Source organism: Elaeis guineensis, chromosome 10 (genome assembly GCF_000442705.2).
Source record: "Elaeis guineensis isolate ETL-2024a chromosome 10, EG11, whole genome shotgun sequence".
Classification (NCBI taxonomy): Eukaryota; Viridiplantae; Streptophyta; class Magnoliopsida; order Arecales; family Arecaceae; genus Elaeis; species Elaeis guineensis.
Window position 1 is genome coordinate 27,219,450 of NC_026002.2, and position 13,503 is coordinate 27,232,952.

Here is a 13,503-nt window from a genome sequence, read left to right on the forward strand (position 1 = left end):
TAACATGCGACCAATCGTATGAGGTTTAGTGTGATATTCATGGAAGGAGTCGTGAATACCATGAATTATATTATTCCTACGATGCAAGACTATTGAATGATAAAAAAACCTAGTATTTGCATCCCTCTCCCATAGCCACAAAGTCTTAGATTTTTGTTTCCAAAGGATCTTTTGTTGATAAAAAATCTTATAGTATTTAACTAATAAGGATAATAAAGTACTATGAAGATCATCAATGAGCCCACTAGAGGAAGCTTTTTGCATTTGCAAATCATAAATTTGATCATATAACCTAGATGTGCGAACATAAAGATTTCCTAATCTATGTTTCCATCTCTTGAAAACTTGTTGAGCATTATTTAACAACATAGAAAGCCTATTGGCAGGAGTATGTTGATTAAAATCTTACTAAGCTTGATGAATGATGTGATTAGTTTGATCATAAAAAAGTCAAAATTTCTCAAAATGAAAAGAGATCAGGCCCTGATATCGACTAGCAAAAATACAAATAATAAAGGATAGTGATTTGAAGCAAATCGAGCTAAATGATGAACGATAGATTGGGGATACATGTCAAGCCAACAATCAAAAATAAAAGCTCTATCAATACATCATTGAATGCTTTTCTTCAAAAAAATAAGTGGAGCTGAATTTGGAGTTGAACACTTCTATTATAAAAAAGAAGAGTTGAAGATGCACAGATTTTCCATGTTCCTGAGATTGTGCATTTATTGGACAAGTATTTCAAATAATAGAGAGTGATATACTTTCATATATAAAATAATATAGAAGTGATCAATTTCTGCACCTTTGGAAACAAGATAGTCCAGAAACATAAAATCCAATATTATTCAATCCACCTAAAGACATGCTTTTCTCTCGGATGCCTTGAATGTGCCACATATAACTAATGCTTGTATGAGAATAGAAGTCTTGAATTTTTGCTTGAATTTACATAGAAATATCTAAAGCTCAAAGCATGGCTCAAGAAGGTTCAATAGATATCTAGTTGACACTTTCGAGACTCGTTTGATTTATGGGAAGCGGAGGGAGAAGAAGCAATTTTTAAAAAGTGGAGAAGAGTCCTCTTATTTGATTGAAGTTTTAAGAAGAGAGAGAATGAAAAAAAAATCTCTATTCATGAAAAGATACTTTCCATATTTCATGAAAAATGAAAACCCATAGGTGAGATGGGTTTTGAAATTTTTTATGAAAAAGAAAGTAATGACTAGAGATGGTAGTCAGATGAATTGTTTTGGATATCCAACCCATTCCAAATCCTAATAGGATTCATTTAGTATACCCTTGTAGGGTTTGAGATAGGTTTGAAATTTATCCCTTCGGTACCTACTATCTGAACCCGCTTATATATAAACATAAAATCCTAGCCTCTAGCCAATGTGAAAGCTTCTCTATCGGGTGCTCCAAGCCTCCCACCCAATTGAGAATCTTGAGGATGGAAAAAATAAAGCGAAAACTGAAGGAAAAAAAGGAAATGAAAATAAAAAAAAGTGGAAAAATTGTAAGGTAAGACCTTTTCCCACATGGATTGATAAATTTTTTTTCTTTTCTTTTTTTTTTATTTTCATTTTCTTTCTTCAGTGATCCGTGGGAAAGGAGAACACTTGAAGATGGGAGGGTTTCTTGGGTTCCAAGCCTCCCACCCAATTGAGATGCCTGAGGATGAAAAAAAATAAAGGACAAACCAGGGAACACAAAGAAAAAAAATCAAGGAAAACAAAGGAAAAGTAAGAAAATTTGAAAGGTAACACCTTTTTCCATATAGATTGAACATTTTTTTTCTTTTCACTCCTTTTTCTTTTTATTTCGTTCTCTTTCTTTAGAGATATGTGGGAAAAGAGAGTACCTGAGGGAGATTGGAGGGGTTTCTTTGGTTCGGAGGTTTTTGCGCAAGCATATGGGATTTTGTGGGAGTTGTGGTAGTGTGAGTTGATCCCTTGAGGTTTTAAGAGCTTAATCTTGGTAGAAGCATCATATTTTGTAGGGTTTTGAGAATTTTGATCGAAAGATTTCTTCTTTAGCTACAAAATTTTTAATTAATGGAGTTCATAGGTTCGGATACCCAGTGAGTATACCAATTTTAAATGGAAAGGGTTTGGGATTTGCAATTGATTTCATAATCAGATTTGGGATGGATTTGGATAGGGGTTGCAATTTGGTCCAACCCATCAGATATCCGATTCGATCCGATCCAAATGGGACGGATTTTATTCGATCTGATTAAAATCTGGGGCAGGTATGGGTTTTAGAAAAAAAAATTCGAAATGGGTATGGATCGGATATGGATAATAGTATATCTCGTCCCGAACTCGACCCGATATATATATAGACATACACACCCAAATACCCAACACAAAACTATAGTCATCTAAGCTTCCCATATTCGGCCACTCCGCTTCCCCTAAGCTTCCGTATTCGGCCACTCCAAGCCTCCCACCCGATTGAGACTCTTGGGGATGAAAAAAATAGAGAAAACTAAGAAAAAAAATGAAAAATCAAAGAAAACAAAAGAAAAATAAAAAAAATGAGAGATAAGTTATTTTCCTATATAGATTATCTTCTTTTTTTTTTCACTTCTTTTTCTTTTCTTTTCATTATCTTTTTCAGAGATACGTGGGAAAGGAGAGTACTTGAGAGAGATTAGAGAGGTTTTCGAGATTCTGATTGGATTTTTTTCCTTAAATATATGGGATTCTGTCTAGGTTGTGGCGGTGTGAGTTGGTTCCTTGACATTTTGAGAGCTTAATCTATTGCACAATTTTTTTAAAAAAATTATATAAAAATTTTGGATATATCCGATCTGATCTGATTCGTTCTTAGATCTCGATTCAACTCGATCCGATCCGAGATAGGTATGGAGTAGGTACAGATATAGATTTTTTACTGATGAAATGGATATGGATATCGATGGATCTGATCCATACCCAACCCATTGCCACCCCTAGGTTTAGGTAGTTAAATTTTAAACAGGTTCGGATATGGGTATGACAAAATTTGCGGGTACCCTACCCATTACCATCCCCAGTAATGACTTATTTTTCTTTTCAAAAATATCAATGGATAGTTAGAATAAAATATCGAATAGTAATATTAATATATTATTTAAATTAATATATTAATATATACTAATATAATATAATATTTATATTAATAAATTTATTATATTATAATATATTATATTATATTATATTATATTATTATTTATATAATATTTAAGAGTAAAAATGTATGGTCTTATATCCATTATAAATATAATAAATATTTTACATAATTTTTTTCAGAAAGATAAATGCTCAAACAAATATAAATCACTTTATAATAAAACACTTTTTCATGATTAACTAAATATATCAAAATCATCTTCACATGAAGTAACTCTCGGTAAGTGTGTGATAGCCCAGCAGCCCAAAAAAAAAAAAAAAAAATTGATGAAGACTCCCATAGGGAGTCTTCTTCTCCCGACCGGCTCCTAATCGGAGTCGGAAACCTCACCGGAGAGGAGTCAAACTCCTCTCCTTTGGTTCAATTTAAAGGGGAGACCCTTCTCCCTTCTTCCTACCAAAGAATCCCGGGGCAAAACGGCGGCAATCGTCGGAAATTTTCTCACGGAGACCCGTCCTTGTGCCATCCAATTTCTCGTCGGAAAAATCTCGCCGGCGTCGGAGGTAAGCTTCCTCCCTTTCCTCTCTCCTCCCCCTTCCTTCCCATGCCGATTTGCACGCTCGTCGGCGACCGAAGTCGTCGGATTTTATTGCGAAAAAATCTTCTTTTTTTGCTGTTTTTCCGTCGCCGGTGGTCACCATCGACCACCGGTTTGGCCTCCTCTTATCGCGGATCGCCTCTCCTCCTGCCGACGGCCGTCTCACGCCGACCATGCCGCCGGCCGACCACCCAATGAGGAGACCTCAAGGTCTCCTGTTTCAGCCCAACACAAGTCCACGGGAAGAAGAAAAGAAGAAGAAGAAGAAGGAAAAGAAAAAGAAAAAGAAAAGAAGAAGAAGGAAAAGAAAAGAAAAAGAAAAGAAAAAGAAGAAAAAGGAAAGAAAAAGGAAAAGGAAAAAAAAAAGAAAAAGAAAGAAAAAAATAAAATAATAATAAATAGAATTTTCTCTCCTCTCTCTTCCACGAAGAAAAAGAGAAAAAAAAAAGAAGAAAAAGAAAAGAAAAAAGAAAAGAAAAGAAAAAAAATTATTAAATTAATTAATAAATAATGATATAAATAATAAAATATGAGAAAGAGAGTTTCTCTCTCTTCCCTCTCTCTCTCCAGCCTGAACTAGTATTTTCTCTCTCTAGAATTGGACTTTCTCTCTCTACTTTCTCTCTCTAGAATCCTCTCTTTAGATTATTTCTCTCTCCTAAGATTTTTAAAATTTTGAGAAGAATGATGATGAATTTAAATGATTCTCGTAATGGATTTTTGATCTGTGATCGTCGGACGATATACCGACATCCACTTTGATCAGATCAGGTATTTTTAGATTTTATTTCTCATGATCTTATTAAATTATTCACATGATAATTTTAGCATGATTTGATCTGATCGATCAGAATTTGTTGAATCATATTGTCTGAAGAATTCAAGATGAGTTTTCTCTCTCTAGAATTTTCTCTCTCTAAAATATTATCTCTCTTGATTGATTCTCTCTCTAAAAAAAAAGGGTTAGTGAATGAAGAAATTTCTTTTAATAAGTCTGATCTGATTTTAATGAAGAACCCTGATCTATGATTGTCAGACAGCGTACTGGCACCCACCTTAATCAGATCATGAATCTTTAGATTTGATCATCCATGATTCCGATCTAGCCATGATTTGATTTGATCATGTTGATTTCACCAATTGAGATATTGGATCAATCGTAATGTTGGATTGTGTCACCTGATCAATTTGAATTGTACCTCATGAATTCTCTCTCTTCTGATTTTCTCTCTCCACTTGATTTTATGAAATCGATGAAGAAACCTCGGTCCTATCACTTCGAATCTGATTTGATCTGATAGTCAAACTTTGGATCGTTTAGGTCTTAATTAGATTTTGATTAGATGAAATTAGATGATCGGATCCAATCTAAACCGTTGAAATATGGTATTCATATTCTTTCTAATTATTGAAATTGATTCTGTATAGGATTGTGGATGTTTGATCATGGGATAAAGCGATATGATCTACGAATAGAATTTTTGAAAGAAAATTTATAGAATTTTATGGATTTATTGGAATGCGTTCAAGGTAAGTAATGTTTCACTTTTTCTAGATTTATCGGCAAATTATAATGTATTCTTCTGACATGATTTGTGAAACGATGCATGAATTGGATGAGTGGTATTTTGTTATGAAAATATCTTATTTGAAATGTTATGATGAAGCATGATTGAATATATTGATTTCATGATGCATTATATTGATTGATTTCGATACTACATGATTATATGTTTTATTATCAAAATTAGAATATGAAACATGATTTATGAAGAATTATGATATAAGAAACAATAAGAATTGACAACCTGACTATGTAAAGGACCCCGCCAATGGGGGCATATACGTTGGCAATTAATTGTCCTGAGGGTTTATGTCGCCAGCGAGACCAGCGACATGTCGCCAGAGAGACCAGCGACAAACCGCCAGAGAGACCAGCGGTTCCGAAGGACTTTGCTGCCGATGATTCGCAGCTCACCGCAAGCAGATACGCGGTATTATGACCCTGCCACAGGAAAAATATGGTCATAGCTCATGGTTGACGAAAAGAAATTGAAGAACAAAAGAAATTGAAATTTGGAAAGAAACTTGAATTTTCGAAAAAAAATGAATTTGGCATAAATTATGTTGCATAATTGAAATTGATTTCGAAATGATGAACTCTATATGCTTATTTTCTATAAATGATTATTTACTTATATGCCTGATGAAATCTTTTGAAAAGTGATCATTGCTTACTGGGCTATCTAGCTCGTTACCTCCTATTTTACTGTTTTTACAGATGTTGAAGAATTAAGATGATACAAGATATAAATGGAAGAGTGATCAGAAGCAGAATCTTCATACTTTTATTTTAAGTTGAAAGGCTTATTGAATTTGATGCAAAGCCTTTGAATCGTTATTGAATTTATTGAGATATTAAAGAAAAAGTTTAGGTCGTTATATTTTAGATTTAAATTGTTGACTAATTATTCCGTTGTTGTTTTAGGATAGTATGATAAGATGCCTTGCATGCTTGTGGGAAGAGTTTTCTATGAGTATGCGGCGGTTGCCATGACCCTCGATTCAAAATCTCGGATCGGGGGCGTGACAATTAAAGTGGTATCAGAGCATAAATGGATGAATTATGAAACATAGAATCAGATATAGAATGGATGTTAGTGGATAGACACCAGGGACATTATAGTGTAGATCTTTGATGATTGTAGTGGGAGAAATATTTATAAATTTTGATTAAACATTGAGATTATGTATGAAAGGATCACAATAGATTATAACATATAGAATTTGAAATATGATGGATGATCTATTGATCATGATATGATTAGTTAGATCTTGATCGAAAGTAATCACAAAAGGATTGATATAAAATTGTATTGTGCATTATGGTAATTAATTTGATCATTGGTTATTCAAGTGAATCGTAAGTTCAAATTCGATGTGAGAATAATATTATGATATTACTTCTAGTTGAGAGATTGACTATTGTTGGCAAGATAAAGATTTGATAATAAAATATTATTCCAGAATGGGCTAAGAAAAATCTTTTATGATGCTTGATTGGAATATTTATCGAAATTGAATTTGGTATGTGGATTATATATAAGGTGGCATATTAGGATGAATGTATATTTGGAGATATTGCAAAGAAGCCTATTTCTTATTGATGAAATCGATTATGAGGTTGTAGAATATTCATCATATCGAAATCTTTAATCATCATCCTTAGATCTAGATAATAGATCTTATTATGTCTCTTAGAGACTACATGATGTGTATGAAATTTCAATTTAAAGATTTCGTATCTAAATTGATCAAGAGATTTTCTAATATTATTGTTGAGGTTGTTAATGAAAAATTGATATCTTCAGATTAAGATAAAAGATCTGATTTATATTTATTTCAGATTAAGGGATCCATGTGAATTTACAATTTAGAAAATTGGGATTTAGGAATTGATATGGAGTTCCTTTGCTTTTGTTAATGAGGTCCCTAATTGAATCTACTATTAAATGGAGATTTGATTTTTTTGAAGCTTGTATGATTGTTATGAAAGGATATTTAATAGATATTGAAGATCCTGATGATAAAAATTTTAGAAAAAAAAAATAATGATTTGAAATCCATATATATTCTGATTATGTCCAAATTTGGTGGAGCATCGAAGGATTTTCTCGTTGATTTGACTTATAAAGATTTTTGGTTTGAAAATTATCGAATTGAAGTGATATGAGAATTAAGATTTGATTCATATTGATTTTAGTAAATCTATATGATGGTTTAAATATGATATTGGACTCAAGGGTTAATCAAGATTATTGTACACCAGTAAAAGTATGAATGAGAATCGAAAGTTAATCTTTGACTTCAATTGAAATTTAAAATTTTAGATCTTTTCTATTGATAAGATAAAGAAATAATTTGATCAAAATTTTTTTGGTGAAGCTAAGAAATTTTGATTGTTAGATCAGAGTGCGCAGCGGAAGCATGGTAATCTGGATTACTTTGAGTAAGTCAGGAATGTTGATTCTTTGAGTCAAAGAATTATGATAGATGATATGGTTTGATACAAGAAAATTTATTGACATTAGAAAGAATAATATTTTAAAATTTTGAATTATTTTAGATATCCTAATGTGATTTTTAAAAGTAGAGCTTCCACCTACTATGCTACAAAAATAATTAGCATCCTAATTCTAGGATGAGTGGACCTTTGATTTTTGATTTTAGATTTAGAATATTTAGAGATAAATATTTTTCTATCCTAGAATTAAATTTTATAATTCTCTATTTATTAGAAAGAATTTGAGATTGTTAATCGAATGATGATTTCGATCTTAGATTATTATACTCAAATATTTATCTCCAGGGTATAATGAAATTTGAAGTTAGAACTCTTTTGATCATTATTATTTCTCAGACTGAATGAAAAAGATTGAGGTTATCTATTGATATTGACGATTGTTCTACAAAAGATAGATTGGAGTTATTCATAATTTGATAATGAATCGATTAATTAAGAGTTGTTAATATTTAGATAAAGAAAATTGATATACTTACTTAGAATAGAGACATTGATTTTGATTATAAAAAAATATAGTTTTGATTTAGATCAATTTTTGAGTTATTGATTTTTATTATGGAATGACTTAATGATAAAATTTACTTCAAGAATTAGAATATTTAAGAGTTTGAGGGTTTGAGTAAGAAAATTTCGATGACTAGAAATAGTGATATTGATTCAATCAACAATGGTGATATTGATCTTTATGAAATAACTTAATGATGAAGTTGTATCGAGAATTAAAATATCAAAAGCTCGAGAATGAGATTGAAATGATAAATCTTCAACCTTTGAAAGTACGAATAAGAGAAAATATTTTTTTGAATTTTGATTGATTAGGATGTCATCATATGATTCATAAGAAGTATGTTTTTCCTATCTTATGATGGGTTGAAATTAAGAGTGGTTAATATTTTGAAATAAATAAATGAATGATGATGAATGAAGTTCTTATGCAAAAATAGAGACATTGATTTTCTTCTACCTACAAGAGATAGATTTGATTTTAATTTGAGTCATGAGATATTGAACATTAATTTTTACAGGAAATGAGATCATAATTTCGAAATCTTGAAACATTGAAAATCTTTGAGACGTGGATCTTGATAAATAAGAAAATGAAGGTTCCGTTTCAGATAGATATTTGATGTACCGATTTTTTTCTTATGAAATGATTTAAGAATGAATTTATATCAAGAATTAGAATATTTGTGGATGAGATTCAAGTAAGAAACTATGAAGACTCAGACAAGAAAAATTTCGAGGACGAAATTTCTTTTAGAGGGAAAGAATGTGATAGCCCAGCAGCCCAAAAAAAAAAAAAAAAATTGATGAAGACTCCCACAGGGAGTCTTCTTCTCCCGACCGGCTCCTAATCGGAGTCGGAAACCTCACCGGAGAGGAGTCAAACTCCTCTCCTTTGGTTCTATTTAAAGGGGAGACCCTTCTCCCTTCTTCCTACCAAAGAATTTCGGGGCAAAACGGCGGCAATCGTCGGAAATTTTCTCACGGAGATGCGTCCTTGTGCCATCCAATATCTCGCCGAAAAACCTCGCCGGCGTCGGAGGTAAGCTTCCTCCCCTTCCTCTCTCCTCCCCCTTCCTTCCCGTGCCGATGTGCACGCTCGCCGGCGACCGAAGTCGTCGGATTTTGTTGCGGAAAAATCTTCTTTTTTTACCATTTTTCCGTCGCCGGTGGTCACCGTCGACCACCGGTTTGGCCTCCTCTTACCGCGGATCGCCTCTCCTCCTGCCGACGGCCGCCTCACGCCGACCACGCCGCCGGCCGGCCACCCAACGAGGGGACCTCAAGGTCCCCTATTTCAGCCCAACACAAGTCCACTGGAAGAAGAAAAGAAAAAGAAGAAGAAGAAGAAGAAGGAAAAGAAAAAGAAAAAGAAAAGAAGAAGGAAAAGAAAAGAAAAAGAAAAGAAAAAGAAGAAAAAGAAAGAAAAAGGAAAAGGAAAAAAAAAAAAGAAAGAAAAAAATAAAATAATAATAAATAGAATTTTCTCTCCTCTCTCTTCCATGAAGAAAAAGAAAAAAAAAGAAGAAAAAGAAAAGAAAAAAGAAAAGAAAAGAAAAAAAATTATTAAATTAATTAATAAATAATGATATAAATAATAAAATATGAGAAAGAGAGTTTCTCTCTCTTCCCTCTCTCTCTCCAGCCTGAACTAGTATTTTCTCTCTCTAGAATTGGACTTTCTCTCTCTACTTTCTCTCTCTAAAATCTTCTCTCTAGATTATTTCTCTCTCCTAAGATTTTTAGAATTTTGAGAAGAATGATGATGAATTTAAATAATTCTCGTAATGAATTTTTGATCTGTGATCGTCGGACGATATACCGATATCCACTTTGATCAGATCAGGTATTTTTAGATTTTATTTCTCATGATCTTATTGAATTATTCACATGATAATTTTAGCATGATTTGATCTGATCGATCAGAATTTGTTGAATCATATTATCTGAAGAATTCAAGATGAGTTTTCTCTCTCTAGAATTTTCTCTCTCTAAAATATTCTCTCTCTTGATTGATTCTCTCTCTAAAAAAAAAGGATTAGTGAATGAAGAAATTTCTTTTAATAAGTCTGATCTGATTTTAATGAAGAACCCTGATCTATGATTGTCAGACAGCGTACTGGCATCCACCTTAATCAGATCATGAATCTTTAGATTTGATCATCCATGATTCCGATCTAGCCATGATTTGATTTGATCATGTTGATTTCACCAATTGAGATATTGGATCAATCGTAATGTTGGATTGTGTCACCTGATCAATTTGAATTGTACCTCATGAATTCTCTCTCTTCTGATTTTCTCTCTCCATTTGATTTTATGAAATCGATGAAGAAACCTCGGTCCTATCACTTCGAATCCGATTTGATCTGATAGTCAAACTTTGGATCGTTTAGGTCCTAATTAGATTTTGATTAGATGAAATTAGATGATCGGATCCAATCTAAACCGTTGAAATATGGTATTCATATTCTTTCTAATTATTGAAATTGATTCTGTATAGGATTGTGGATGTTTGATCATGGGATAAAGCGATATGATCTACGAATAGAATTTTTGGAAGAAAATTTATAGAATTTTATGGATTTATTGGAATGCGTTCAAGATAAGTAATGTTTCACTTTTTCTAGATTTATCGGCAAATTATAGTGTATTCTTCTGACATGATTTGTGAAACGATGCATGAATTGGATGAGTGGTATTTTGTTATGAAAATATCTTATTTGAAATGTTATGATGAAGCATGATTGAATATATTGATTTCATGATGCATTATATTGATTGATTTCGATACTACATGATTATATATTTTATTATCAAAATTAGAATATGAAACATGATTTATGAAGAATTATGATATAAGAAACAATAAGAATTGACAACCTGACTATGTAAAGGACCCCGCCAATGGGGGCATATACGTTGGCAATTGATTGTCCTGAGGGTTTATGTCGCCAGCGAGACCAGCGACATGTCGCCAGAGAGACCAGCGACAAACCGCCAGAGAGACCAGCGGTTCCGAAGGACTTTGCTGCCGATGATTCGCAGCTCACCGCAAGCAGATACGCGGTATTATGACCCTGCCACAGGAAAAATGTGGTCATAGCTCATGGTTGACGAAAAGAAATTGAAGAACAAAAGAAATTGAAATTTGGAAAGAAACTTGAATTTTCGAAAAAAAATGAATTTGGCATAAATTATGTTGCATAATTGAAATTGATTTCGAAATGATGAACTCTATATGCTTATTTTCTATAAATGATTATTTACTTATATGCCTGATGAAATCTTTTGAAAAGTGATCATTGCTTACTGGGCTATCTAGCTCGTTACCTCCTATTTTACTGTTTTTACAGATGTTGAAGAATTAAGATGATACAAGATATAAATGGAAGAGTAATCAGAAGCAGAATCTTCATACTTTTATTTTAAGTTGAAAGGCTTATTGAATTTGATGCAAAGCCTTTGAATCGTTGTTGAATTTATTGAGATATTAAAGAAAAAGTTTAGGTCGTTATATTTTAGATTTAAATTGTTGACTAATTATTCCGCTGTTGTTTTAGGATAGTATGATAAGATACCTTGCATGCTTGTGGGAAGAGTTTTCTATGAGTATGCGGCGGTTGCCATGACCCTCGATTCAAAATCTCGGATCGGGGGCGTGACAAAGTGTCTCTCTAAAAAGTTATTTTCTGGAAAGGAAAAACTCTTCCCGCGAACCAAACAAGTCCTCAAAGGCGCTAAATAAAGATGGGAAATGGGTTTATAAATAAATTTTAAATATAATAAAAATTTTTTAGTGCGTATATCAAAGAAAATCGCTTGAGAATTTTTTTTTCTTTATGTCATGTAACCGTTAGCATGAATCTTGAAGCGGTGATTAAAGAGACAAAGTGGGAGGAGAAGACTATTGCTAATAGAGTCCATCTCTATTGTTTCCAACAAAAAATGCATCCTATTATTTTCATAAAAAAAAAACAAATATCTTTGTTTCTTTCCCCCTTTTTTTTCAAAAAGATATTGGTGTCACTTATAAGGTTTCTAATTCACAATATTTTGTGGATTCTGAAATTTATGCATTCCTTTTCAAAGAGTATGTGATGCAAAGTTTATGTAAAACTAATACACACTTAACAACTTTTTGATAAATGCTATAAACTTTTGATATATACACAATAATGATCCGATACAATCTCTAAGCAAATTAATACACAATTTTAAAAACACAGTGTTCATTTATATACACTTTATAGCTAGTTAATATATATTTAGCAAATCGATTATTCACTGGCTAAATACACACCACCATGCAAAATTTATATATAGTTTCTAGAACATAGAATTGGTGTGTATTAGGTGAACCTTATCCTTGGCTTCTGAGTGGAGGGGATGGAGTGATTCTTTGGTGGGATAAGGGAAATAGGCTTGCCTTTTGGGAGGAAAAGAGAAGTGACCGAGAGGAGAAAAAAAAAATGAGAGCTACTCATATATTTTTTTTGTAAAATAAGGGACTCAATTAGCACGAGTCACCTTCCTCTTTAGCTAAAGATTTGTATCACGAGTTACGTACCAAATAAATAAAAGAACCCTAGAAGATCTTCTCTAGCATACATATTAGAGGATTTTTGTTAAGGATTTGTTTGAATGATTGAACCCACAATCCCATAAAATTTATGGGTTGGACCAATATAACCAACGAAATCTGATTGAGTTAGATGTTTCTTTATAAATATCTAGAGAACCATTTGAATAGATTAGCTCAAATCACATAGAAAAAAAAACTTCAATAGATCTTTTTTTTCTCCCTATGAGATTCGGACCGATCTACTAACAGATCTTTTTTCTTCCCTATAGGATTCAAGCCGATCCACTTAAATAATTCTCTAAATATTTATAAAAGTAGACTTAACCCAATATGATTTAGCTGGCTATATTGACTCAACTCACGAATCATAGGAGATTTTAAGCCCAACCATCCAAACAAATTCCAAGTGTCTTCTAAAATATTTTTAAAAATCCTACGGAATTCATGACTTGGCTATCCTTTTAACTCTATATCAACTAAATACCACCTAGCCCAAATATTGTGCGATGGAAAAGAAGAACTATTATAGATCTTTTTTTCTTCCTTCAACCTAGAGGTTAAGATTTGAGCTGGACTTGTACAAGATATTAAAAAATGCAAGATGGTTGG